Below are 27,860 nucleotides of genomic sequence, written 5' to 3'. Positions count from 1 at the left end.
AGCCCCTGCAGCGCTGTCAGCAACAACCTGTGCAGGGAGATACTCACAGCCTGTGGTTCTGGGGGAGCAGCCGAGGGCCTGTCCGGCACTATTAGCAGGAATAATTAATTACCCACCCTGCCGTTTCCCTGGAAAGCTGCAGAATTCAGTGGCAGCAATTCCTGCCTCTTTCCTCCCTCCTGGGACTCCTGACAGATGAGCAGGAGGGGAGTAACCTCCATGTATCCATGGAAAGGCCGAGGGGAGAAGCAGAGTGTGTTGCAGGACCTGAACTGGGAGCAGGGACATCATGAGCTTTCCCTTTCCCTTTTCCTTCTGGCACCTCTCATTTCTCCTTGGAGAAGACAACTCCGTGCAGTGTCACAGTCAGGAGCTGCCCTGCCTTCAGCCCTTGGCCATTTGCATGTCCCTTTTTCAGTTCATCAGTGTAAGAGGGGATTTGGGGAGTTTGTCCCCACCCCCTGCAAGCTCGGGTCCTTGGATTCTCCGAGGGATGGGAGAAGTTGTTTCCTCTCCCACACCGACTTTACATCCCCATCCCACCCCCACTGGAGACCCCCAGGGGTTCAGGCTGTGCCCTCTCCACCCCAAGGGGCTCTGCTCCGGGAAGTGGGGGGAAATAGGGACCAAAATAGGATTTTCGTGGTGGCTACAGGCAGACAGACTTGGCTTCCACGCCCCAACCTCGTCTGTCACCCAGGGGCTGCCCGTGCCCCTCAAACCCCAGCCGTGCCCCCGAGACACCCCCTGCCCCACTGCCTGCAGCAATGTCAGGGCTCAGCTGTATTCGGGGGCTCTTTCTTGGGAGGCACGGGGGCGATGAGGCACGACGAGGCTGCGGGGGACGGAGCCAGGGCACCGGCAGACCCCAAACATCCCGGGGCCCTTTGGGGGAAGGCGGCGAGGTGAGGGAGGCGCAAGCAGCATCCCAGCATCCCCAGCCAGGTCCACGGGGACAGAGCCCTGTCCTGGGAGGGGTGGCGAGGGAAGAGTTAAAGGGAAGGCGAGCAGATCCTCCTCCATCCTCCCGGTCCTCGCTGTTAGGCTGCTGCTGTGACAGGGGGTGGGGTCGGGGCTGGCCGCCGTTTGCCGCAAGAAGGGGGGGGAAACGTGGCTGCGAATGTGTGTGTGTGTGTGTGCGTGTGTTGGTGACACAGGACAAAATGAGATGAGACCCCTCGGACGGGAGCGGCCGCCCGGCTGCGATCCCTGATCCCTGCCCGATCCCTGCCCGCTCCTGCGCGTCGCTGCCATCGCTGCCGGGCACCGGCGCAGCCCCAGCATCCCCGCCAAGAGTAAGGCTCGGGGTGGGAAGCGACTGGGAGGAACTGGGAAGCGTCGCTGGGAGAGGGGGGGGAGGTGGGATGGGGTGGGGGGTGACAAGGAGGGGGGGGGGGGTCTCCTGGGGGTGGGGAGAGGTGGGGTGCACAGAGAGCGAGGTGGGGGACCTGATGCTGGAGCTTCGCGCGCCTGAACCACCCACCCAGATGTAATTTGGGGGGGGGGGGGGGGGGAGGGGAGGATTTTGGGGAGGGGGTGGGGTGGAGGATGGGCTGCCAGCGCCGATTTCGGGTGTGATGGAGGGGAGGGAGCCGTGTTTGTGCCTAAAGTCGCAGCTGCCTGGATTTGGCCCCGCGGGGCCACTGGGATGTGACAGCACCCAAAAATAGAGTGCGAGGCGGGGAGGAGCGGCGGGGGGGCAGACTTGTGTGCCAGTGCCAGGGCCAGGTTATTTCCCCCCTCGTCACCTTTCCCTCGGCTTCTCTTATTTATTTCTTTATTTCTTTGGCAGTGATGGCAGGGAGGGGAGCGGTGGCTGGGGCTGGGGGTTGCGTTCGCGGCGAGGAGGTTGCTGGCGGCCGAGTGATTAACGTGCAGTTGCTGGGAATTATGTCATCTGCCTCGGTGCTGGGTGGCCCTCGCCCAGCAGCGGCGGTGGGGAGGGAGGGAGGACGTGGGGGGACGTCACGGCAAGGGGCTCCCCGCCTGAGGCTTCACCCCGGGAGGCGCCGATGCCTCCCCTGGACGTGGGTACCCAGCGTTCCTCCGCACCCCGACACGGGGATCCCCGCTTGGGACATCACCCCGGGAGGCACCGCTGCCTTGCAGGGAATCGAGCGCTCCCCCCGCGCCCACCGCGGCCCCCAGGCCGTGGGTGCACGCCCACCGCACTGCCCGCTGCTCCTGGGGGTGCACGGGCTCCATCCCCAGCAGGAGAGGAGCGCCTTGTTGCTCCTCCCGACCGCTCCTCCCGGCTCGCTGGCCCGGCAGCCGGGCTTGGAGCAGGCGGAGCGGGCGCTGCCGCGGAGGGAGGGTGAAGGTGGGCATCCCCTCTGCCACCTCCCCGGGAGAGAGCGGGGCTGGAGCTGCTGCAGTGCAGCGCAGAGCCCCATCCGCGGCTCTGGGTGTGCCCAGGGGGAGCAGGGACCCTCTTTGCCTGGCCTGGGGACCTGTGGCTGCCAGCGGACCCCCGGGCCAGGTGATCCCTCCGCTCCAGAGGAGGGTGTTGGGCTGCTGGATGCTCCACACCCTCCTGGGCATCCCCCTGGGCATTCCTTGAGCACCCCCTGAGCATCCCCATCCTCCTCCCCACGTGGGGAGCCGGGGCAGGAGGACAAGGCCTGCCAGTGAGCCAGGCACGGACCCTGCTGCACATCCACAACCTCTTCCCTCTGCTCCACACCCCGTGAATCCCCGGGCAGCTCCATGGATCCCCCGGGCAGCTGGGTCGGACAGGGAGAGGAGCAGGCAGGCGCCCGCAGGAAGGCTGCAGGGAGATGTGCAGCGGAGGTAGGAAGGGCGGGCACAGCTCCAGCGGGGCATTTTCTGGCATTTTCTGCCCCACAGCACAGTCCACGGGAGCGGGGGGGGTGCCGACAGCTTCCTGAATTCCAGCTGGGAGCCAGCGGCTGCAGTCCCAGCCGGGGGATGCCACTTGCCCCGTGGGATAACCTTTGGCAACTCCCTCAGCTCTCGGCGCTCCGCTTCCAACACCCTCCGGCACATCCTTCATCCTCAAACCTGCTCCGGCGGCGGATTGTGGCAGCGCCGAGCCCTCCAGGGAGCTGCTGGAATTACGGGGGAACGCAGGGCACCCCCAGTTTGGGGCAGGCAGGACTGGGAGGCTGCTCCATCCCTCGGCCGTGCCCTCTCCGGGCGGGCTCCGTGCGCCGGGGGTTTTGTTTATGTGTGGCCCTGGTTGGAGCGGCGATCTGCCGTGGCTAAATATAGCAGCGATGCTGTCATCCGAGTTCAGCCTGGCTGGGGAATTTATTTTCTGCAAAGGCTGCGAGGCGAACGGGCTGAGAACAGGCGTGGAAATGCCGGAGCCGTGTGATTCCCCGCCTGCCGTGTCCGGGCTCACGCAAGGGGAGCGGGCACGCTGTCCCCAGTGTCGGCTTTGCGATGGCAACAGGGCAGAGGAGGAGTGTGTGGAGGGGCTCGAATTGTCCCTGCTGGCTCGCCGGGGCGTTTAAAAGCGGCGCGGTGCCTGTGTGGCTTCAGTTCTCCGTGCAGGGGAGGGATCCCCACTCCTCAAACTCTTCCTTGCTGGCGTCCCAAGGGATCAGCTCCCAGCCCCCCCCCCCCCCCCCCCAGATGTAAAAGGAGCAGGGAGAGAAGCGTCTGAAAGTCCAGCATCTGGCTGTGGGGATCTGGGAGACAGCAGCAGCTAGTCCTACAAGAGGTGGGGTTGGGAGAGCCCCCCCTGTCCCTGGGGGCTGCAGCATCAGCCCCGGGCATCCCCTGCTGCTGCCATCACCACAAGAAAGGCACCTTGGATCACCCATCCCGAGGAAAAACGGGAAAAGAGGCAGAAAGGCAGGTCCCCTGACTTGCAAAAAAAACAGGCAGATGGGGAGGGTGTTTTCCACATGCACTGTGAAAACCACGTTGCATCAGCAGTCGGAGGCACTCGCTGCTGCGTGATAACTCCATGTGGATGGAGCAGGAATGTGGATAAACTGGCTGCAGAAAAGTTTCATGAATGGAGTTGTATCCCGACAGGGAAGCTTAAGAGTTAAGAGGGTGTTGCTGGAGCTGATGAAGGGCTTAAAATCTGCTTTCTCCCGGAGAGGAGCCCAGCCATGCCCGGGGCTGTCAGAGAAATCCAGCAAACAAAGGGTGAAACGAGGAGATTTCTTGTTTCCCTTCACAGAGGATCTTTCCCATTAGTCATTCCTGTCACAGGAGCTGGCAAACACGGTTATTATTTGAGGGATCTGAAAGTGAAATGGAAGCACGAGGCCAGGGGCCCAGACATCCCTGTCCCTGGGACTGGGGAGCAGGCAGGGACCCCCCCCAACCCCTGCGGCTCCCCCACTCCTCTGCTCCATGGGTAAAGCCATGCTGGGCCCCTGGATTCATCCTCTGCTCGTGGGAGCCCTTTCCAAGGATCCTGGTCTGGGGAGTGGCATCCCTGGTCCCTCCCATCCCAAAGCATTCCAGGGTTCCACGGTTCCAGCAGGACACGGTGGCACCAGGAGCCATAGGTAGGCTGTGATGCTCCATCCTGGAGGTGGTGGTGGTGGACCAAGCACCTTGAGATCCTGCGGTAATCCAGGTGCTTCCCCAAAGCACCCAAAACTCAGCTCTTGCATCACCCCACAGCCCCGGGCACCTCCATGGGGGAAAGGACCAGGCTGAGCCCCACCATGGGTGGGAAGAAGGTCCAAGGAGCTCCCTAAAGAGCAAGGAAAGCAAAGGTAACTTAAGGCAGCTATCAGGAAATCGGGATGGCTCGTGCCTCATGATCCAGGCTGGGCTGGAGCCAAGGGCTGTCCTGGCAGGGGGAACTGAAAGTCCCCTTGAGCCATGCAGGAGTTCCTGCAGGGCTGCAAGGCTGGTAATCAGGTTCTCAGGGATTGTGGCTGAGTTTCCATCTCACCAAACCCCATGAAGGTCCTGTTGGCTTTTTCTGGTTCCTGAGTCAGAAGGATGAGTTTTGTCTGAGCCCGTTATGAGCCTCTCTTTCCTTCAGGGCCAAATCCTGATCACAGGCCAGCGAATGCTCCAGAGCCAGCAGGATGCTCCAGCTTTAGGCAGGTGTAATCCCAGAATCCCAGACTCACTCAGGTTGGAAAACACCTCCGGGATCGCTGAGCACCAACCTTTGACCAAACGCCACCACGCACCACCCCAACGAAACCAGAGCACTGAGTGCCACATCCAGTCATTCCTCGGGTAATTCCAGGGATTGTGACTCCACACCTCCCTGGAAAGCCCTTTCCAATGCTTAGCAACCCTTTCCATGAAGAAACTCTTCCTGGTGTCCACCCTGAGCCTCCCCTGGCCCAGCCCGAGGCCGTTCCCTCTCCTCCTGTCCCTGTTCCCTGGGAGCAGAGCCCGACCCCCCCGGCTGTCCCCTCCTGTCAGGAGCTGTGCAGAGCCACAAGGTCCCCCCTGAGCCTCCTTTTCTCCAGGCTGAGCCCTTTCCAGCTCCCTCAGCTGCTCCTGGTGCTGAGTCCAGCTCTGTTCCCTTCCCTGGACTCTCTCCAGCCCCTCCAGGTCTTTCTTGTGAGAGGCCCAGAAGTTTCCCCAGGACAGGAGATGCTCCAGCAGTGCCAGCACAGGGGACAGGCACTGCCCTGGCCCTGCTGCCACCCCATTCCTGAAAAAAATCCAGGTGCCCTTGTCCTCCTGCCCACCTGAGCACACCTGGGCTCATGTCCAGTCCCTGGTGACCAGCACCTCCAGCTCCTTTTCCACCAATGGGCAACGGAGCCCGTTCCCTTCGCAGGGAGCCCGGGAAAAAGGCAATCAGATCATTAACACATGCTGCTCTTCACACAACCAACCTCACAAATATTTATCAGCTGGAGAAACACACGGGCTCAGAAGTTGCCAAGTAACATAACAAGAGGCGCTTTTAAATAAATATCTGCGCGTCTGCGGGTGACGAATTAACCAAATCCCTTGGTATGGGGCCCAAGGATCTGTTTTCCTCTGGAAGCTCAGCACCAGTAATACAAATAATGATCCAAACCAGCAATGAAAACCTGGGATAAGCAGTGACTGACTGTCTGCCCAGCACTGGAGGGAATTGCTTCCCTGCTGGGAAGGTCTGTGGAGTGATGCCCAACAGATCCATGCCTGCCAGGGACAAGTTGGGAGCAGGATGGGATGGGGGGGGGTTTATTTTGGAGGGGAGGTGAGAACGAGCCCAGTGCACCAGGCTGGGTCTCATCCTGCACCCACGTGCCTCTCCTAAACACCCACAGGACTGATCTTCCCTGCAGGCTCAGGATTCCAAGGTACCTTGTTGCTGTAGAGCCTCTCTCTCTCTCTGGTTCTCCACGTTCCCTCCAGCCCTGAGAAGAGTCCATCCCTTCCTCTCCTGACCAGCTGGGTATGTCCCAGAGATCCAGCAGGAATATTGCTTGCCCCAGCCTGCCCAGGTGTGTCCTGCACTGCCCTAATAGCCAGGGGTCCCCTGTTGCCAAATCCTATTAAATCCTTGCTGTGAGGTGAGTTTGGAGGTTTTGGGGGCTGTTAGAGGGGGTCAGTGCTGCCAGAGGAGACCAGATGGGTTTGCAGATGGATGGAGATCTCTCATCCAGTTCCTTCTTCCATGGGGAAACTCTGGCTTGTGGGGTTGGGATTTCATGGTCTGGCCCTTAAAACCATCTCATTCCACCCCCCTGCCACGGGCAGGGACACCTCCCACTAGCCCAGGTGGCTCCAAGCCCTATCCAACCTGGCCTTGGGCACTTCCAGGGATCCAGGGGTTCTCTGGGCACCCTGTGCCAGAGCCTCCCCACCCTCACAGGGAGGAATTTTTCCCTAATATCCCATCTAAGTCCCTCTCCAGCTCTGTTGGAGGCCCTTTGGGCGCTGGAAGGTGCTGGAAGATCTCCCCAGAGTTTTCTCCAAGCTGAACACTCCCAGCTCTCCCAGTCTATCGTCTCATTTGGTGGAGACATTCCCATACAAATCCACCATCTCCCCACCACCACGGGCATTGGCATGAGGGTTTTGCAAGCAAGTTGTCATTTTGGGCCCATTTGGGGGCAATTTGGGAGCCATTTGGGGGTTCTTGCCTGAACCAAAACATGAGGAGACGCAACCTGGACATGGAGCTGGTTAGCAAAGTCAACTTGGAGAGTGGTTTTGGGGGGCTGATGCTGCCCAGTCCTGGTGAGCCCAGCTGAGGGGGCAAGAGGACACTGACTGGCCGAGGTGATGGTGGTGGCTGTTGGCCAGAGCGGCTGTAGATGCCCCATCCGTGGAAAAGCTGGAATGTGGGATCTCCTCCCCATGCTCCCAGCCATGGCAGTGCCCCCAGGCACGCTCTGGCACAGGGGGAGGTCGGAGCTTTTCTTAGCCCAGCTGCTGGAGCTGGGGAAAAACAGCCCAGCTTTTGGGCACAGGAGCTCATCTCTCCTTGTCCCTGCTTTCTAATTATATCAGCTGATCTAGCACAGGCTCCTCCACTCCCCGTGGGCTGCTGCCTTCATTACATGCCCGGCTCTGCCCTTGGCAAGCTCTTGGAGGAGCAGCCAAGCCATCCCAGAGGAGATGCTGGGATGGCAGGAGCGGCTGCCTCACCTCAGACCTTCCCCTGCAGTGCCAGGAATGGCAAGGGGACAAGGGACAGGGGACAAGGGACAGGGACACGTTGGTGTTTGTTTTGGCCAGGCTGTGCACATCACCTTTCAAAGTGTGGGATGGGAAGACAGGAGAGGCTGTCCCTGTTATGGGGATCGGCTGGGACGGCTCCTTCAGGTGGCTCAGAGACACCAGGGCAGAAAGGAGAGGATGAAAACATCCCCGAAAAATCATCAGGGATGTTGGGATGAGATGGGCAGAGCTGCATCCCCACAGGCCCTTGCACCCCAAGGCTCTCCTGCCCAGGGGAGGGGGTCCCTGGTGGTCCCTGCCCAGGGCAGGGGGGCTCTGGAAAGACCAGGATCTGTTCTTGGCTCAAATCTCTCCCTCCTCCAACAAACACATTTCTCAAAAGGTCTCTGCTAGGAAAATCCACATCTCCACCCGGTGCCGCTCAGCAAGGACATAAACACCCGTCTGAGCACGGTGCCAGGCTCAGGGAGACCCTGATGTTCTCCCAGCTCCTCCAGTAATGTAAATAATAAATCACTGCTGCCCAGCTGGTGCCCAGCCAGCCCCTGCACAGCAGGACTTTGTTCCGCTCCTTCCTCCGATCTGCTGCACTCTTCCTCCCGCCTGCCGCATTCTTCCTCCCTCCCGGTGCTTTTCCAAACCCCAGGGCTTGATCTCTTTGGGGATCAGGGTGTCCCCAACACGCAGGAGTGGTTTTAGAGCTGTTGAGTCCCAAGTGGAAAGTTTTTAATCTGTTTTGTTCCCTGCTACTGGCACTCGATGCCGTCCTTGGCGCATTCCTTAACCTCAGTTTCCCTCTGCCAGGCTGCTCTGCAGCCTCCCAAGGGATTGTATGGGCTGGGAGCTAATCTGGGGACTAGGCTGAGGTATTTCAAACCCCGATCTTGTGGCTGAAGAGGTGAACGTGCCACCTGCATGTGTGGTAATCCCCCTGTCTGTTTTCCAGCAGAGCCCAGACAAACTCATCTCCTGCAGCTCAGGAGGGCTTTGGGACCAGGCAAACCCACCCCCAGCCTGTTGACATTCCTCAGTGCCAGCCAAGAGCTTTGCCTTCCCCTCCACGCTCTCAGGGGCCCAAATTAGCTTTTAATAATAATATTTCGTTTTTAAAAAAAAAAAAAAAAAAAAAAAAAAAAAAATCCCCGGGCAAACAATCCGGCCTTGGCGGCCGCCGGGACAGCAAACACTCCCCGAGGGGCACCAGGTGTGGTGCATTCCTGATAGCTGGAAAAGAAAGGAGCGATTATTTCCCTCTCGGTGCCATGTGCGGGGCGAGCAGGAGCAGCCAGCCCGGCTCCAGGCAGGGCTGGGCTGTGCCCAGCGCCGTGGGAGGTGGGTACGTGGCTTTGGGAAGAGGTCCCCGAGCCAAGCCCCGAGCTCCAGAGCTGATTAATGGTGGCGTTTCTTTGTTCCACACGTTTCCTCCTGGCGGAGGTGCGGGATTTCAGGCGATAGGAGGGATCTGTTTGTTTTAAAAACAAGCTCTGCAGGTCACCCGAGCCATCCCTGGGCAGCCACCCCGTGCCGTCAATGCCCACGTTCCTGGCACAGCCATCCCAGCGTTTGTGTGGATGCATCCACCACTCAGAGGTTACTCCTCAAAGCTGGAAAACTTGATTTTTCCTTCTTTAATGAAGTTTCCCATCGATCCGTTGACGTCTTTCCCTCTCATCCTCAGAAGAGAAGAGGATAGGCAGGACACGGTGTTACAGCCCCAGCGCCGGCTTTGACCGGGACAGAAACCAGGGAAAACCCTTTCCTCCAGCTCTCCAGCCTTGCCTTTGGAGTGCAAAGCCATTCTGCACCCCTGCAGGGTTTAAAAGGCAGGCAGAGCTTTGGGCTGCCGGATAATGTTTCTGTGGGCCAGCTGCTGGGATAAAACCGGCAGCTCCCGAGCCGGGCAGCCCAACTCCTGCCCGAATTCCAGCGCGGCCTCAGGGCAGCATCCCTGCGCTCCGAGGGACAGCACGGGGGAGGTGACATCCCCCGGGGACATCCCAGCGGGAGCCGCTTCTCCCTTTCGTGCCCCGCTGCGGGGAGAAGAATCCCTTCATTTCCTCCGGACGCTTATCCTCTAAGGATCTTGATCCCGGGGGCGAGCGACAAAAACACCCTTTAAATCCATCACAGCGGGCTTAGGGGAGGATTAGCGGATGTCTCTGCAGGCTTTACACCAGGCTCCGGCTCCCGGTGTCCCACCCAGCTTCAGGCTTGCGCTTCCCGAAGGAGAAATGATGGAGCCAGCCTGGCTCTAATTCCCCTCGGGAGATCGCTGCATCCCAGGCAAGCCCAGGCTGGCGACCCGCTCCCAAAAGTGGCAATCGGTTGTCACCGGCGAGCTGGTTCTGGTGGGTGTCCTGTGGCCGGGAGCACAGAGCTCTTCCCAGGGTGTTTCACCCTGGAATTTTTCCAGGACGGAGAAGCTCCCCTGCTTCCCACCTCTGGGGGATCCCTACGGAGGAGCCCGGGTAATTCTCCAGTGAAGATCTGACTCCTCCCCCTCATCCCAACCTGGCTGGTGGGAATCATCCCTCTCCATCATCCCCTTTGTGTTCACAAGCAATTACCTGGATCACTTTCCATTCTCAACACTTTTCCTCCTTAATTTGTCTCAGCGATGTTTTGTTGTTTTGTTTTTTTTTTTTTTTTACCCCTTAATTTCCCTGCTACCCCCCACATCCCTTTTACCTCTCCTCAATTCCCACCCCCGAGGGCTTTTTGACCGCCAGGACTCTCAGGATGGCTTTCCTCCGGCAAACACAAGCTTGCATAATAGCTGTTGACACCGCAACTTCATTTGAATCGATCTTGTTTGCTAATTAGCTGATTGCAGTAATTGCCATGAATTACCTTGGGGGATTCTGCCTCCCTGGGGGTGGCCAGTGGCCGGCGTGTCCCACGTAAGAGGTGGGAATGGCAGCAGCGAGGTGATTCCTGCTTCGGGGACACCTTTCACAAGTGTCCTGGTGATTGGTGGAGCTGCAGAGGAGCTTCCAGAGGGGAACCGCAGCCTGGTGCAGGGATTTTTAACTCCTGGAGTGCCTCAGAGCCACCAAAATGCCCAGAGTAGCTATTACAGAGCCTAAAGCGGGTTAAAGTCCCTGTTTATGGGGTGAAGGGATGCGGGGATGTGACTCCACTCTACCTCGAAATGCAACTGGAGATGACTCAAACACTGGGTTAAAGATAAACCAAGTGAAGCCGCTTTTCTCAGAGGTCATAATTCCCTTCTGAAAATTCCCTGCCAAAAATTCATGGAGGATGAAACAGCATTAGACTGAGCGAGGAGGGAGCAGGCAGTATCAGTCCTCTGACGGCAGCAAACCTTTTGGGGGATCCAAAGACAACTCTGGGTGGGAGGCATCCCTGAAAAGCTCTGAGGCTCGGGGGGAGATGGGATGGGATCAGTGAGATTCTCGTCTTCCCGGCCCCTTTTCCTCCAAGCAGCAGCTGCACAGGAAGGAGGGAGGCCGGGAGGATCATCCCTGTCCCAGTCCCTGGGGATCCAGTCGAGATCCAGCACTCCCCATTGCGAACTTCAGTGACAAAAGGAGAGGGACAGCAAGGGCAGGTAGGGAGTGACAGGACAAAGGGAACGGCTAGAAACTGCCAGAGGGCAGATTTACCTTAAATACTGGGAAGAAATCCTTCCCTGTGAGGGTGAGGAGCCCTGGCACAGGGTGCCCAGAGAAGCTGTGGCTGCCCCTGGATCCCTGGAAGTGCCCAAGGCCAGGTTGGACAGGGCTTGGAGCAGCCTGGGACAGTGGGAGGTGTCCCTGCCCATGGCAGGGGGTTGGAAATGGGATGAGCCTCGATGTCCCTTCCCACACAAACCATTCCTTGGTTCTGGGATAACTCATTTTTTAAAGGACACCCCAAACCAAAGCTCCTCACACGGGCACATTTCCATCTGTGGTGCTGCTGGGGTCACCTGATCCAAACCTGCCCCTGGTGAGGCTGAAGGAGTCTGTGAAATGCAGTTTTTATATGAGCCATCTATTTATATTGACAGCTTCCCACGCTCCATCCCTCTAATCCTGCATCCCTTTCTACCAGGCTAAGCTGCATCATTCCAATTCTTCTTTCTCCACCTTTTTTTTTTTTTTTTTTTTTTTTAATATTGCCCCGTAATTATCATCTTTCCACTCTTCTGGGATCCGAGAGAAATCCCAGGTCTTCTTAGAGAGGATGAGCAGCAGCCCATACCTCTCCTCATCCTGCTTCCACGGGACTCTTGGGAGCAAATTAATCTGAGCCCGCTGTTTAAAAATGTTTCTCCTCAGGCCATGCCATTTAGTGTCTTCCTGGATTACTAATGGACTAGAAAGCACTTCGTTGTCCCTGTGAAATATGAGAATATCAGCCTGCTATTTCTGAAGCCAGAACAGAAATTATTGAGGGTTTTTTTTTTTTTTTTTCCCCTTGGTTGTTATCAGCGATTTTCTGATCTCCAGCCTGAGCACAGGCAATGCTGCTGCAGTTATTTTGCTGCTGTTAATTTTGTAAAATCAAATTAGAAGTCGCTTCCTCCCAGTCGTCTGTGAATGTCCAGGACAGAGCTGATATGGCCAATTGCAAACTGAATTGTGGAGTAAATTCCACAGCTTTATTGAGCCAGGATGCCAGTGAGTTTTGCCTTGGTTGCCAGTGTTGGTTCTTAAGCATTTTGGGCAGAAAAGAGAGAGCCCAAATGAAAACTGAGCTCTCCAAGACCCTTTGGTGGCTCAGGGGGCCACATCAGCTTGGATGTTAGGAAAAAGTTTTTTATGGAAAGGGTGATAAAGTTCTGGAATTCTCTGCCCAGGGAGGTGGTGGAGTCACCATCCCTGGATGTGTTTAACAAAGCCTGGATGTGGCACTGGGTGCCAGGGTTTAGGTGAGGTGCTGGGGCTGGGTTGGACTCCATGATCTTGAGGGTCTCTTCCAACCTGGTCATTCTGTGAGTTCTGTGATCATCAAACAGAGCTGCTTTTATTCTTTATTTTAAGACATTGCAAACACACAAGAAGCAGCTGGCTCCATCTGTGGGGTCCACAGGGATTTTGTGGTGACTTTGATCAGCTGCAGCAGAGGGGTGAAGACCCCTGAAGAGTCTGGGTCAGACCAGGGGATGGATATCCCATTTTCCCACTGCCGAGGAGCTGTGCTGGGGGAGCTGTCACCGAGCAGCTCTGCCGGGGACAAGTGACACGAGTGGGGGTGGCTGGAGGGGGCTGAGCCGAGGGAGGAGCTGGCAGGGGACACGGGACAGAAACCGCAGCAGGAGAAGCCGCTGCTTTTCCTCCCCGAAGGTCTGCAAGGTTGGACACAATGAAATTCCCTCCTCCCTCCCGTGCCCGAGGCAGCCACATCCCAGGAGGAATTCAATGCTGCCTCCCAGTCCATTCAAAACACGCCAGGGTCAAACCTTTATGAGGCAACAAAGAAAATAAACCCAAAGACAAAAAGCTATTCTGGAGGAGGGGAGGGGAAGGAAGCAGCTCCCAAAATATCGGCGAGAACCTTTCCTTTAACCCCAGCTGTGGGATGGGGGTCTCTGCTCTGCTGGGACCGAGCAGGGGAGATGTGAGCACATCCTTCCTCTTGGTGGGAGAGGGCCCCAGAGACCAAAGTGCAGAGTTTTGGGAATGCTGGGTTAGGATCGTGAGGATCTGGGTGCTGGAGAGGGGACAGCTCTTGGTGGGATGTCTCCTGCAGGGAAAAGGGGGTTGGCTGGCACCAAAGGACCATGGATCCCCTCCTCCCCGTCCTCTGCCCCATTTCCTGTGGTCACCACTTCCCTGGTGGCTGTGAGGGTTCCTGGGGTCACCTTGTGGCTTTCAGAGGTCGTGATGCTCCTGGCTGTGATCCCAGAGGCAGCTGGACGGACCCCCAGTCCCCACACCTCCAGAATAATTTGGGGTTTTTTTCTCTTCATTTCTGTTCTTTAGCTGGGAGCACTAAGTGAGGCTTTTGAGAAAGGCATTTTGAATTGTTCCCGTGTGGGGTTAAAGCTCTGGCACTCGGGAAGGGATGGGAGAGGGCTGCGAGCTGCAGGAGGGAGTGGGAGTCAAACCAGGGGTTTGAACGGACACACACAAGGTCCCACTTCTTGCTTGGCCCCTTATTCCAGAGGGGGAGGCCCCTGCAGGTACAGAAACCCCCAGTGGCTGGGCTGAGCCCCAAAAAGCACCCCAGGAGGTGCCAGGAGAGGGTGAGGACGCCCAGCTCGCCCTGCCCGTGCGTGCTGCCATGCTGACACAGCCCAGCGCCCTCTCCCACCCCAGCAGCCCCGCAGGGGGACAGGGCTGTCCCTCCCGGGGTGCCCAAGGGTCACTCTGCACACAGACACGCTGTGTTTGGAGCAGAGCAGGGAAGGATGATTTCCCCACAGCCCCTGCCGTGACTCAGGGGTTTGTGGTCTGTGACGGGTGAGTCAGTGTGAGCGGGAAAAGCCTGGCTATTTTTAGCACCACTGATATTTTGGGGGGGGGGGGGGGGGGGTTAAGCCCTCACCCTCCTCCCACAGAGGCATCTCAGCAGTGCCTTGCTTGAAGAAGGGATAAAAAGAAAAAGACCTTTCCCAAGGGTAAAAGAATAAATAAAAGAATAAAGAAAAGAAAAAGACAGGTGCCAGCCCCACGGGGTGGGGATGAGGAGATGAGGGAAGCAGGATCACAGTGACCAGCAAGAGCCAGAGAGACAAAGCAAGAAGCCGTGCACAGAGAGAATCCCAGAATTGTTCAGGCTGGAAAATCCCTCCAGGATAATCGAGTCCACCCATTCCCCCAGCACTGACCCATGTCCCCAAGTGCCACATCCACACGGCTTTTAAAACTTTCCAGGGATGGGGACTCCACCACTGCCCTGGGCAGACTTTTCCAATGCTTGACCACTCTTTTGGGGCGGAAACTTTCCTAAATATCCAAATTTAAACTTCCCCTGGCACAGCTTGAGGCCGTTCCTTCTCCTCCTGTCCCTGTTCCCTGGCTGTCCCCTCCTGTCAGGGAATATTGGAGAGCCTCCTTTTCTCCAGGCTGAGCCCCTTTCCAGCTCCCTCAGCTGCTCCTGGTGCTCCAGACCCTTCCCCAGCTCTGCTCCCTTCCCTGGGCTCTCTCCAGCCCTTCTAGATGTTTTTCCCAAGCTCTGCCTGTTTCTTCTCTGAGCACCCAGGGGTCTCCCTGCCCCAGGGTGATCCCCCTGCTCTAAATGCACACAGATCAAGTTTTAAAGCTCCTCACCAAGTCATGGACAGCTTTTCCAGAGTTTTCTTTCCTCCTGGCTCTAAGGACCATAGCACAGCATGATGGCCATGTCCCCCCAAGCTCCTGGGACCCCTCCACCTGCAAAAGTGACATCATGGGGCTTCTCCAGCTTCCAGCTGGGCCCTGGGGCAGCGTTTCCTCTCCTTGTGTCCGGGGAAACCACATTTAGGGTGGCCTGGGGTGCACCACGCTGTTGCTCCAGTCCTTACCAGGGAACTGGGGCTTGCAGCATCTCCTCATGGGATAAGCAGCCTCTTCCTTCCCACGGCTTGCTCAAAAAATCAGCCCCCATCTCCCCTTCCCCACCATCCCACCTTCCAGCTGGAGATGAATTTCTTGTCCTACCGTGCAGATTTTGCTGCTTTCATGACAGCTAATCCATCCTCAGCGTGGAAAACTCCCTGATTTCCTTTAGTTTAGCAAAATACGAAGGTGTTTGGTGGTTTGTATGGTTTGCATTTTTTGAGGGGGGGTTGGTTTTTTGGGGCATTTAGTTTTTTGGTTTTTTGGTTTTGTGGTTTTTTTTTTTTGTTGTTGTTGTTGTTGTTGTTTTTTGTGGGTTTTTTTCCTTTTGCTTTGTTTTAAGTTTTTGTTGTTTGGGTTTTTTGGGGGTTGGGGGTTTTTGTTTGGTTTTGTTTTTGTTTTTCGTGGAATCATGAACACAAGCACCTCCAGATTACAACAATTTGAATTTCCACAGCTCTTTCTGTTGCATTCCTGGGACACAATGGGGGCACTTAATGTTTTAGGGATGAAAATCAATATGAATTTCTGGGCTCGATGATCTCAGAGGTCTTCCCAGCCCTAACAATTCTATCAGCAATGGGCAGGGATAGGTGGAAAAGGGTGACTCTGACAGCCTGCTTTATATCCTCTCAATGCACTCCCAAATCTGCCTTCTGTGCAATTTACAGCAGATCCTGATGGATTTCTGGTCCATGAACTTGCCAAGATTCCCCTCAAACACTGAACATCAATTACATCCACAGCAGGGAGCTCTCTAGGCCACCAACCACTGCCTGAGGAAGGGGTTTCTTCCTTTTCTCCTTTATTTTTACCTTCATCTGCTTCCTGGGTTTTTTTTTTTTTTTTTTTTTTTTTTTTTTTGTTGTTTTTGTTTTTGTTTTTGTTTTTGTTTTTTTTGTTTTTTTTTTTTTTGGTTGGGGCTTTTTTTTTTTTTTTTTTTTGCTTTAAAAAAAAACTGAAAAAAGGACACAGCTCCACATCTGTGCGTCATTTGGCCGTGTCTCTGGTCCTGTCTGAAACGCTGCCCCAAAGCCACTGATGCTCCTGCAGAGCCTCCTGGGAATGTCTGAGCAATTTGTCAGCACAGATTCATTAAAAAAGAAACCAAAAAAAAAACCCAAAAACTAAAAATGCTGGGAATCCTCCTGGTGTCTGCACAGGCAGATCCCACGGCAGCCCCTGTCAGCAGCACAGGTGAGATGAACGGCGTGGGATTGCTCCCAGCTCAGAGAAATTAATGAGGACGCTGTGCCGGGGTGAGTTCTGTCCCAAATCTATGAAGTGCAAGCTTGTAACATGTGCCAAGCTCCTCTGGAGCTTGTTTCACAAGTGCTTCTCATTTTACATGCACGCCTGAGGAATTCTGCTTCCCCGAGCTCAAGGTAGGGATGAGAGGAAAAGTGAGGAGTGGAGAGAGCAGGTGGTGCTGCAGCCTTCTCCTCTGGCAAATCCTTGCACAAAAGCACCAGGAATCTTTGCCTGGATTTAGGCCACAGATTTTGGGCTGGCTCAGCATGGATGGACAGCCCCAAGTAGGAATTACTGCCTTCCTCTGGAAACATAAAATCACAGAATCACAGAATCACAGAATCACAGGATCACAGAATCACAGAATTACAGAATCACAGAAACACAGAATAATGAGGTTGGAAGAGACCTCCAAGATCATCAAGTCCAACCCATGCCCCAACACCTCAACTAGACTACAGCACCAAGTGCCACGTCCAGTCTTTTTTTAAACACATCCAGAGATGGTGATTCCACCACCTCCCTGGGAAGACAATTCCAGTACTTTATTATTCTTTCAGTGAAATTTTTTTCCTAATATCCAGCCTCTACCTTCCTTGATGTAGCTTGAGGCTGTGTCCCCTTGTTCTGTCAGTGCTGCCCGGTGGAAGAGACCGACCCCACCTGTCTGCAGCCTCCCTTCAGGAAGTTGTAGAGACAATAAGGTCACCTCTGAGCCTCCTCTTCTCCAGGCTAAACAACCCCAGCTCCTTCAAACGCTGCTCACAGGGTTTGTGTTCCAAGCCCCTCACCAGCCTTGTTGCTTCTTCTGGACGTGCTCAAGCATCTCAACGTCCTTCCCAAACTGAGGGGCCAGAACTGGACACAGCACTCGAGGCACGGCCTCACCAGCGCCGAGTACAGGGGAACAGAATGGTGGAGCTTGGAAAGAACCTCTAAAGGTCATCAAATCCAAGCACTGACCCAGCACCCCCATGTTCACCATGAAACCACCCAAACCACGCAGGAGCTCTGCAAATCATTGACAAAGCTGCTTTCCCTTTCTCCCTGCTCCCACACCACCCTTCTCCACACAGAACCATGGGGCATCATTCCCCACCTTCTCCCTGGGACTCTGGTGCTGAAGAGGGAAAATTTCCAAAGAAGAGGTTTTGGGTTGTTTTTTTTTTTTTAAGGCTTCCCCAGGAGCACAGGGAAGGAAGCAGTGAAAAACCAGACATGAGCAGGGTTAGGGCAGAAGGGCAAGGCCAGCAGCTTTTTGTCCCCAAAGGTGCAGCCACACAACACAACCCCACATTTTTGATGGGGAGCCCCATCAGAAAAAAAAAAAAAAAAAAAAAAAAAAGCTCAGGTGAGCAATTAAAGCCACAAAGCTTGTACCTAAAGGGGCTAAAAGAGAGCTGCAGAGGGACTTTGGATGTGGGGGAATGGCTTCAAACTGACAGAGGGCAGGGTTAGATGGAATATTGGGAATAAATTCTTCCCTGTGAGGCTGGTGAGGCCCTGGCACTGGTTACTCAGAGAAGCTGTGGCTGTCACAACTCTAGAGTTGTCCAAGGCCAGGCTGGACAGGGCTTGGAGCAACCTGGGATGGTGGAAGGTGTCCCTGCCCATGGCAGGAGTGGGACTGGATGAGTTTTAAAGTCCCTTCCAACGCAAACCATTCTGTGACTCAGTTGTGATGATGATCCTCAGGCTGACTGGGGCAATGGAGAAAGGTTTTACATCCATCACAGGGTGTTGTAGAAAAGCACAAGAGGACAGCAGGGCTGGAGATATCTCACTAGGGACATCATGGATTTCTTTTTTTCCATGCTTGCTTTCTGACTCTGGGTTTTCCTCTCCTGGAAGGACCATTTCTGATCACCGACACATCCAGCAGCTCCTGAGATTGGTCGTGAATGGGAGCAAAATGGTCCTTTTGGGCAGATCTCACCTGGTGTCCCCTGGGCAGTCCTCACAGGGCAGCTCACAGCTTTCATTAGATCTGGCCCTAATGAGGGCTCTGCTGAGCTCTGGATCCTCTTCTCTCCCCATCCTCCAGTTCTCTATTTCCACTCCCTTCTGAGTGGAAATAACGCAAAACTGAGGAACAGGGAGGAGTTGTCACCACCCCACTCCACGAGGCCAGCACAGAGAGGATGTTTTTCCACTTGAGGATGCTTTATCCAAGCTGCACACACACACACTCTCACACACACAACACAACCGTTTTCTCACCAAGCCCTTGGGATTTTGGCACTCCCTCCCACTCTCCTGGTCGTGCACAGCCCCACTTTCCAGCTGAAGCCGTTGCTGGAGGAGCTTCTCCGGAGGAGATGTGGAGAAATTTCCTCACTGTTTTGTTTGCAGCAGAGCTGCTGGCACTTTCCAGGGCTCCCAGGCTGGTTATGAGCAAATGGAAAACAGAAGGAAACCAAATCCATCCTCCCATCCATCCCTGCCCTTGCCGTGTCCCTCGTGCTGCCAGCTTGTCCCGTGGCCATCTCCAGCTCCACATGAAAAGCCCTCCATCAAACCAAGAGCTTTGCAGCCTCTGCTTCCATTTCAAAGCCTCTTTTTCCTTTTGCCGAGGATCTGGAGGGATGGGAGAAGTGTTCAAAGCCCAAAGTTGGTTCTGAAGTCCAAAGCTGGGCGAGCAAAAGGGTTTTGTTTTATATGACAGAGCAGAGGAACCTGTGAGGGCAACACCTCCCTGCAAATCAGGTCATTTATTTAGCGAGGGGAAAAAAAGCCTTCCCAAGGTTCAGAGCATCAGGGCAGAAATCAAAGAGTATTTGAAGGAGGAGGGAAAGCCAAGCTCTGGCTTTGCCATTCCTGCCCTCCTGCTGGATCCCCACGGCCCAGCAGGCACCAAGGGAGACCAGGAAAATATTTCACTCTTTACACACCACTTCAAACCCTCAGAGCTGCCCTTTCCAGGGGGACTCAGGTCAGCTGCCACACTAAACTCCAAATATTTTCCTAGCTGGCAAATGAAAAAAAAAAAAAACCTCTGTGTGTCTGTGCCTGGCTCTAAAGCCAACGTACACTGAATGATAAAGCCCCTGGCACACATCTTGCAAGAGCTAATTATAGAATTTGGAAGGCAACGTGATAATATTTTCTTTAGATGTGTGGTGCAGATGTAATTACTTCTCCGGAGATGCCAGCCGCAGATGACGCAGGATGCCCTTATGTAATCACCTTTCTTATGCAGCTATGGAAATTTTCCCTCCCTGGCCCATCCCCTCAACTCCTTCTTTTTCTTCCTCGCCCTGAACTCTCCGTTCAGAAGGTGATGGGTGAGGTCCACAGGCTGGGAGCACCAGGGCAGCTCCAGAGAAATCTCATTCCTGGGTTTCCCCATCCCTCATCCCTCTGTGAAGGAGGAGAAGGTGATGGCTGGGCATTGGCAGGGCTGGGAAAAGGCCCCTCTTCCTGGATGGGGGACACGTTGGGGCCAGGTTTCCCCCATCCCTGGCATCTCCTGGGGCTTGGACCAGGAGCCAACTGCTCCACTCTCCTGCTGTGGAGGAGCACCTGCATGGAGCACCCTCCCAAAAACGGGCTGGGGATGCTGAGGATGCAAGAAAACTGCAGAGGAAAGCTGGCTTGTCCCTGCAGGGTGAAGGCTTGGTGGGTCACAAACGCTGGAGTTGCTCCAAAGGTTGCTCCAGAACGCAGGAGGATCTCCCAGGTGATCCACAAAGTCATTCCTGACCAGGCGAAAACACAGCGTGATCACAGCCAAAAATGCCTCCAGTTCAAGAGGGAGTTTTGCCTGTGGATCCTTTCTGAGATTTTCATTTTTGCCTGTGGACCCTTTCTGAGGTTTTCCATTTTGCCTGTGGATCCTTACCAAGATTTTCCATTTTGTCTGTCGATCCTTACCAAGATTTTCCTTTCTGCCTGTTGATCCTTTCTGAGCTTTTCTATTTTTGCCTGTGGATCCTTTCTGAGGTTTTCTATTTTGCCTGTGGACCCTTTCTGAGGTGTTCCTTTCTGCCTGTGGATCCTTACCAAGATTTTCCATTTTGCCTATGGATCCTTTCAGAAGTTTTCATTTTTGCCTGTGGATCCTTTCTGAGGTTTTCCATTTTGTCACTTCAAAGTCTCTCTGTCCCACTGCCCACAGGCCACTGAGGTCCAAGCCATGGGACACCAGGACAGAGGTGTCCCCCACCACCAGTGCTGCTCAGGGGGGACCCAATCCCCTGGCATGAGCAGTAAAACCCTGCCTTGGCCACAAATATTCAGGAAGAAGGGTTGGTAAGCAGCCTGGAGGCATCACCCTGTACAGGCACCACGTATTTTGGCTCTGTGCTCCCACCCTCTTCCATCCCTCTACCTGGCCAAACCTGGATCTTGTCTTGCTGTTTTTAAGGATTAATATGTGGTGCAGAGGGGTGATTCCGAGTTCTGGGCCATACTGATGCCACCAAAGTTGCAACTCTGGGTTGTGAAGAATTTTCCTTCTTTTTTTTTTTCTCTGCATGGCATCCGAGCCGGGGCATGGATTGCGGAGGATGAGCCTGGAGATGAGCGAGGCTGAATCCCTCAGAGTTCAGAGAGTTGGGAAATGGGGGAATTGGCCACACAGCCTAAAGGAAAGGAAGCCAGGGAGATGGTGGCTGGAGCAGAACTGGAGGCAAAATCATGGTTCACCCACTGGGGAAACTGGTTTCCAGTCATGGGTCAGTGCCAGTGACTGCAAAGGAATGTGTCCCCAGGGCAGGGAATACCCACATTCCTCCGAGGACAAAGAGGGAGGCAGTACCTGGGGGATGTGTTTGTAGCACTCAGGTCATTCATTAACTGCAAATCCAAATTCCCAGGAGTCCAGGGTCATGGATTCAGGTGGCATTTCAGCCCCTCCCTGTGCTCCATGGACTGTGTCAGCTGGGTCCTGGTGGCCTGGAAAGGGACTATCAACCTTGTGTCCCACCCAGAGAGGCCTGGGAGCCACCACAGGGGTGCTCCAGGCTTCCTGCTTGGTGTCCCACTGCCCCTCCAGAAGATCTTTCCCAAGACTTGAGGCTTCTCATCCTCCTGCTTCTGCTGAGGCCACTCAGCCACCAATTCTTCCCCAGAGCAGAGGCTGGCCACGATGGAGATGATGGAGATGGAGATGGAGATGAGATGGAGATGGAGATAAGATGGAGATGGAAATGGAGATGGAGATGGAGATGGAGATGAGATGGAGATGGAGATGGAGATGGAGATGGAGATGGAGATGAGATGGAGATGGACGGGACAAGATGAGCACACATAACTTAGTCCTGAGCCTGATGTTCCTCCCTGCAAAAAACCTCCCACCCTGGGCCAAGGGGGTTGTGACAAATCCCTAATTCCTGATACGGACAGAAAGGGCACTTCCAAACAGGATCCTTGGACACCTGGTGATTTCAGTGGAAACCTGGCCCTCCTGGCTGCAAGCTGGTTTGCTCCAATTTATTTTTACTAGGCCTGGCCTGATGCTTTGGGACTGTGAGTGGGAGATTTGTTTCCTTCATTCTGGATAATCAAACCAAGGATGCATGAGGCTTGGTTTTAAACAAAAAGATGAGAGATTTGGACTAAATATTAGGAAGGAATTGTTCCCTGTGAGGGTGGGCAGGCCCTGGCACAGGGTGCCCAGAGAAGCTGTGGCTGCCCCTGGATCCCTGGAAGTGTCCAAGGCCAGGCTGGATGGGGTTTGGAGCAACCTGGGCCAGGGGGAGGTGTCTCTGCCCATGGCAGAGGGATGGAACTGGATGATCTTTAAGGCTTCTTTCAATCCAAACCATTCCATGACCCTAGCATTCCACAATTCTCTGCTCCAGACATTATTTGGGAAACTTGAGAATTCACAAACTCCCCGCAGGCAGCTCAGGCCTGACCCAAATCCCACGGCCAGGACACCCAGCTCACACTCTGGCCTTTCAGCAGCCACAGGAGGAGATGCAGGAGCCTCTCCTGATTTATGGGAAGCCCTGGCCCATCCACCAGGCTGTGGCTTGCCAGCGCTGCGAGGCTTTGTCTGCTCTGTGCTGGTACAGGAGGAGACAGCTTCTACCAGCAGGGATGTTTTTTTCCAGAATAGGAAACCATCCCTCTGGATGACATAAACCAGAGTCTTTTGGCTTGTTCGTGCTGGCTCAAGCTGAGCAGGCAGATGTCATGGATTGGAGATGGAAAGTGTCCCCCACTGCAGCAGCTGGCATCAACCCAGCTTTTGGGGTCCACCCAGCCTCAGGACCCTCTGTGGCAGCTTGGAGAAGGTCCTCTCCCATCCCCAGCTCTGTGTGGGTATGAGGAGGTCTCACACAGGCTCAAATTATTCCGCTTAATGAGCAGGAAAAGCCTCTCCCAGCATTTTAACTTCCAGACCAGTGGGATGTCCCTGTGCTGGGGAACCCCCAGGTGCAGGGAAGGTTTGTTTCATCACATAACCAGCTCCTTCTTGCACAAACAAACTCTGGGTGCCATCCTGCCATTTCTTCTGGGAGCTCAGCCACGGAGCATGCTCAGGCTGTGCAGGCTGCTGGGGATTTAATCAGCATTCCCAGCAGGAAGGTTGGATTTCCTGGCATGGCGTAGCCATGCTCCCCTACCAGCCCCATCCTGCACGTTTGGCTGTGGTCCCTGTGATCCCTGCAGGGCACTCGCAACGAATCAGGCAAGGCAGAATCTCTCCACAAACACAGGGAAGCCCTTGGATGTTCCACACCCATTGAGTGTCACAGAAAACAGAGTCTTTCCTCTGAAAACCAGGCTGGAAATCCCTGCTTTAGCAACAGAGAGGGGGGAAGAGCTTGAAACAGAGCCTGGCAAGGAGATGCTGCAGGAATTCTGGTTTCAGTGCCCAGCCTGATGGGTGTCAAGCACTTACAGGTACAGTCAGTTCACAGCTGAGGTCTGAGCTGGGTTTAAGTTGTTGTGCTGGTTGGGAAGCTCTGGAGGCCTCCAGCACAAATTCAGAACTGTCTTCATCACCAGAGCAGGCTGGCATTGCCCAGCCAAGGCACTCAGACATCCTGGGATGGAGATGCCACTTCATTCGTGGCCTGAAAGTCTGCCCAACAGCCAGGGTACCCTCATTTAGGGTTTTTGTTGCTCCTCAAGGCTTTGAAAATGATCTTCCCTCTAAATAAAGGAGTCTGGGTGAAGAGAGGAGGGAGGCTCTTGCTCACATTGGGATGTCGTGTTCTGAAAAGCATCTCCCCAGAGCTTTCAAGGAAGAAATGCCAGTGCAGGGAGCCGCTGTCTCTGCTCCCATTCCCACCTCCACCTCTGCCTTGCCACACGCCTGAGCACATCAAGGCTTTCCACCCCTGTTCCCTGGGGAATGCCCCAGCCCATCCATGCTCCTCCAGTCCTCACTGCAGCTGATGTTTTTCTCCTTCTCTGATCAGTGCAAAGAACACTGAACCAATCCTGCAGGTGCACTCCAAGGATCTCAGAGAGCTCGGGGATCTTGAAATGGAAAGGCTCCAAGGGAATGGGAATCACCCAGCCAGGGGGCTGCCACTCCTGCAAGGAAAAGGGAAAAGAAAACAGAAGGACGTGGGAACAAATAGTTTGGGTTTTGGAAGAGTAAATTTTTCCTTTCTTCAAGAGGAAGAAGGCTTTGGGTGGATGTTCAAAGCCTCAGCCCCAGACAGAGCAAGGCCATGGTGGCTGGGTAGGGAAGGATTTTTAGGTGGGTAAACCCAACCCTGTAGTCTCAGGCTGGAGGTCACCTCAGCTGGTTGGGTCTGGGTGACACAGTTTGACCACGGCCACCCAAAAAGGACAGAGCAGAGAAGGATAAACCCCACAAAGGGCTGAGATCAAGTCCTGGTGGCTGAGTCCCATGGGGACAGGGAAACACGGTGGCCTGGGTGCAGCTGGCTGTGCAGGAGCCCTGGCACAAAGGGGTGCTGGGTGAGAACTGGGGGTCTCTGTTGGCTCTCAGAGGTGATGGAGGGGCTCTGCTGGAGGTGGGCAGAGAGGTTCCTGGCTCAGCCACCCGAGCCCTGGGTTAGAAATGGGAGCTGGGGGTTCAAACATTTACACCCCACCTGAGAGCGCCAGGAGCACGGGTTATCCTGGATTTTCCAGCCTTCTCCAAAGTCTCTCCCGTCATGATTTATTCATCTGTGGGGAGCACTAAGACATAACTCAGCTCCCAAAGGGAGCACGAGCTCCTGCAGCTGCAGTGTCAGGAAACTGCCTGTCTCCTGTGAGATCTGGAACTGCTGCAGCTCCCTGCCGGGCAGCCACAGGCTCCTGCGCTCGGGCAGCTTCCCCAAATCCCACTGCTGGGAAGGGTCCACGTCCCAGCAGAGCTCCTCAGCCAGCTCTGCTCATTGCCAGAGCAGTGCCAGGGATGGAAAGGGCTCTCTGTCTGTGTGGCTACAAGGTGCACACATATCCCCAAAACCAGCCTGTTTGTCAGAATTCTCCGCTTCTGGAGCTTAAGGGCAAAATTGCGAGCTTGAATCTCCACAGGAATGCATTTTGGTATAATTTACACCTTCCCCTTGCACCCCAGCAGCGTGTTTTGCCCTGGCTTAAGTGCACATTAACCCATATTTGATTATTTTGGCATTATTGCTGTTTTCCTGCTCTCGCTGTTATTTGCCCACCAACACCGGCTCCGTTTGCGAGGCCCCGACCGGCGACTCCTTTGATCCCCAGACATCCTGCCAACAGAAAATTCACTTGAGCAAATGTGTTTAAATAAGTGGTAGCTTTGTGTGGCTTTATTTCCCTCCCTCCATGCCTGCAAATAATCCAGAGCAAGTGCTGAGGCAAGACGGCCCCCGACGGGAAGCCTGATTGCTCTCCCGCCGCAGCGCCGGCAGCTGGGAAAGTGGGAAAAGGAGCTCCGGGCCATCCTGTGCCACCAGGGCTCTGCTCTGAATGATGGAAAGGAAAGAGGGCAGCATCCACATCCAGCTTTTGGCCAGGTGGATGGAGCTTGGGGCAAGCTGGGATAGTGGAAGGTGTCCCTGCCCACGGCAGGGGTTGGAAGGAGATGAGGTTTAAGGTCCCTTCCGAACCAAACCATTCTATGGATGCATCATCCCGTTCATCCCAATTCTCTGCCCCTCTTTCAGAGCTCTGCACAGCCTTTCATTTCAGCCACGCAGCTGGGAAGCATCCCCAGAAGGATGGCAAAGTTGAGAAGATAGAAAGATCCCAAAATTAGTATTTGAGTGCAAACGAGCTGTTTTGAGAAATCCCTACTTGAAAAAAAAGCCACTTGTCAGACCCCAAAATTCCATTTGAAAACAGCCCAGCTCTTAGAGCCCCAAATCTCTATTTTGCACCAAAACAAGCCCCCCCAGACCCTAAAATCCCCTTTTGAAAAATAAACAAACAAAAAACAAAACAGTCAGACCCCAAATCCCTATTTGAGGAAAACCAGCTGCCAGACCCCAAAATCCCCCTTTAGCCAAAATAAGTGACCTGATCCCAAAATCTTGATTTGATCAGCCATCAGACCCCAAAATTCCCTATTTGTAAAATAAGCCAAACCCCAGCTGTCTGATCCTAAAATCCCTGTTTGAGCAAATTGAATCTCAAATTCCTCATTTGAGAGAAAACAAGTTCTGAGAGTCTGAAATTCTCTATTTGAGAAAAAAACTATTAAAACGAAACAGCCCAACAGTCAGATCCCAAAATTCCAATTAAGCAAAACAACCTGTCAGACCCTCAAAACCTTCTCTGTGCAAAACCAAAATGTCAGATCCCAAAATTCCCATTTGAAGAAAAACACATGGTCTGACCCCAATTTCCCTGATTGAGATAAAACAAGCCTCTGAATCCCAAATCCCAATTTGAGCAAACCCCAAAACCTTCAAAATCCACAGATCCCTATTTAAGCAAACCCCAAAACCTTCCAAATCCACAAATCCCTACTTGAGCAAACCCCAAAACCTTCCAAATCTACAACTCCTATTTGACAAAACCTCAAAACCTTCCAAATCCACAGATCCCTACTTGAGCAAACCCCAAAACTTTCCATATCCACAAATCCCTGTTTGTGCAGAAACAAGCCATCAGACCCCAAAATCCCCGCCTGAAAACAGAAAAAGGCAAACTCCAAACCCGTATTTCAGGAAAACCCAGCGTCTGACTCCAAAGTTCCCATTTATGCTCAAACAAACCATCGGCCCCAAATTCCCCTTTGAGGAAGACGGAGCCATCCCTTCCCAAAATCCCTGCCGGAGGTGGGCACAAAGAGTTAAAGCTCCTGCGGGCGCCGTGGCCAATCCCACCGAGCGAAGGGCAGCCCTTGGCCCCAGCCCAGCAGCAGGTTGCTCTCCGCAGGTATTATTTTGGACTTTTTCCCGGGATACCACGCAGGGAAACAATGAATTTCGCGGTCGGCGGAGGATGGGGAGCTGCAGGATGCACCCCTGGGCTGCGCAGGTAAATCCCGTGCCGGATTTTTGTGGGATCTTTCCTTTCCTCTCCTTCCCCCTCTCGCTGGGTGTCTTTGTTTGGGGCCGGGCAGGGGAGCGAAGGGTTTGCGGTGGATTAGCGCAGGGCTGAGCTGGTGGGACGCTTTGCAGGCGATTTTTTTTTTTTGGGGGGGGGGGGGACACCGGGCTGCGCTCGCCGCGGGGGTCAGAGATGGGGTGCGCGGAGCTGGGTGGGCAAAGCTGCGATTTCCCCCTCTATAAACCCCCCCTGGATCCAGATGGGACCCCCCCAGCACCGAGACCTTGCACCCCAGCGGATTTTAGGGCATCGCTCCGGTTTAGCAGCGCTAATTCCGGCGCTGGGGACAAGGCACCCACTGTGGGGGCTTGCTCCGAGCGTGGTGGCCGGGGAGGAGCGAGCACTTCCCGGGCTGGCTCCGCGCCCAAGAAATTCCTCGGGGCGAGTTAATGATAAATTACGGCCGGGCTGGTGGCGTGGGCGGCGGGTGGCAGCCGGTGGCCGGTCCCTTCGTTGTCCTTCCTGCGGGGACAGAGGTTTGGACAAAGTTTGGGGAAGGCAGAGTCAGGCAGGGCTCGGGGGACGGCTCCTTGGAACCGCTCTGGGGGTGATGGCTCATCCCAAAGGGCAGGATTGGGTCCGCCCCCGGCAGCATCTCGTCAACAGGGGTGTCTGGTGACAAAGAGAGGGCATTTGGGGCCACGGAGCTGGGCTGGAGCAGGGGATCACACGGGGATCCCTGAGATTTGGGGTGTGGGGATGTGTGAGGATGCTCAGGCAGGTGCTGGAGAGCCAGGCAAGGGATGCAGCTCTGTGCTGGGACACTTTCAGTGGTGACCAGGAGCTTCCACATATCCCCTGTGCTGGGGAGTCCCTCAGGCTCAGCTGGCATCACCTCATCTCCAGCCACCTTTCCAAAGGATCTTCAGTGTATCAGTGCAGGGCTGAGCTGGTGGGGCCCTTTCCAGATGGTTTTTAGGGATGAGAAGTACCTGCTGGGCTGTGTTTGCACCAGGGGATCAAAGCAGAGATGGGGTGCACGGAGGTGGATTGTTCAAAGTGGGGAAATCTCACCCTGGATCCCACTGGCAGCCCCTTAACAAGGGGAAACTGAGGCACGCAGGGCTGGGATGACCCCGAGCAGTCCAT

General features: G+C 54.8%; 1 protein-coding gene across 2 annotated transcripts in view; it reads left to right on the top strand.

Moving 5' to 3' along the window:
• Positions 1-1,154: 1,154 nt before the first annotated feature.
• Positions 1,155-27,860, top strand: part of LZTS3 (leucine zipper tumor suppressor family member 3) — a 46,568-nt gene continuing 19,862 nt past the window's right edge. Inside the window, exon 1 of one of the 2 annotated variants that reach the window (XM_053975219.1) lies at positions 1,155-1,295. The gene's annotated coding sequence lies outside the window, so the exon portion shown is untranslated. Of the gene's footprint in view, positions 1,296-26,633; positions 26,700-27,860 lie in introns of those variants that run through there. The other variant, XM_053975220.1, reaches the window with a different exon arrangement.

This window comes from Vidua macroura, chromosome 4, assembly GCF_024509145.1.
Source record: "Vidua macroura isolate BioBank_ID:100142 chromosome 4, ASM2450914v1, whole genome shotgun sequence".
Taxonomy (NCBI): domain Eukaryota; kingdom Metazoa; phylum Chordata; class Aves; order Passeriformes; family Viduidae; genus Vidua; species Vidua macroura.
The sequence above is the reverse complement of the archived record's forward strand: the minus strand, read 5'-3'. Positions and strand labels throughout refer to the sequence as shown.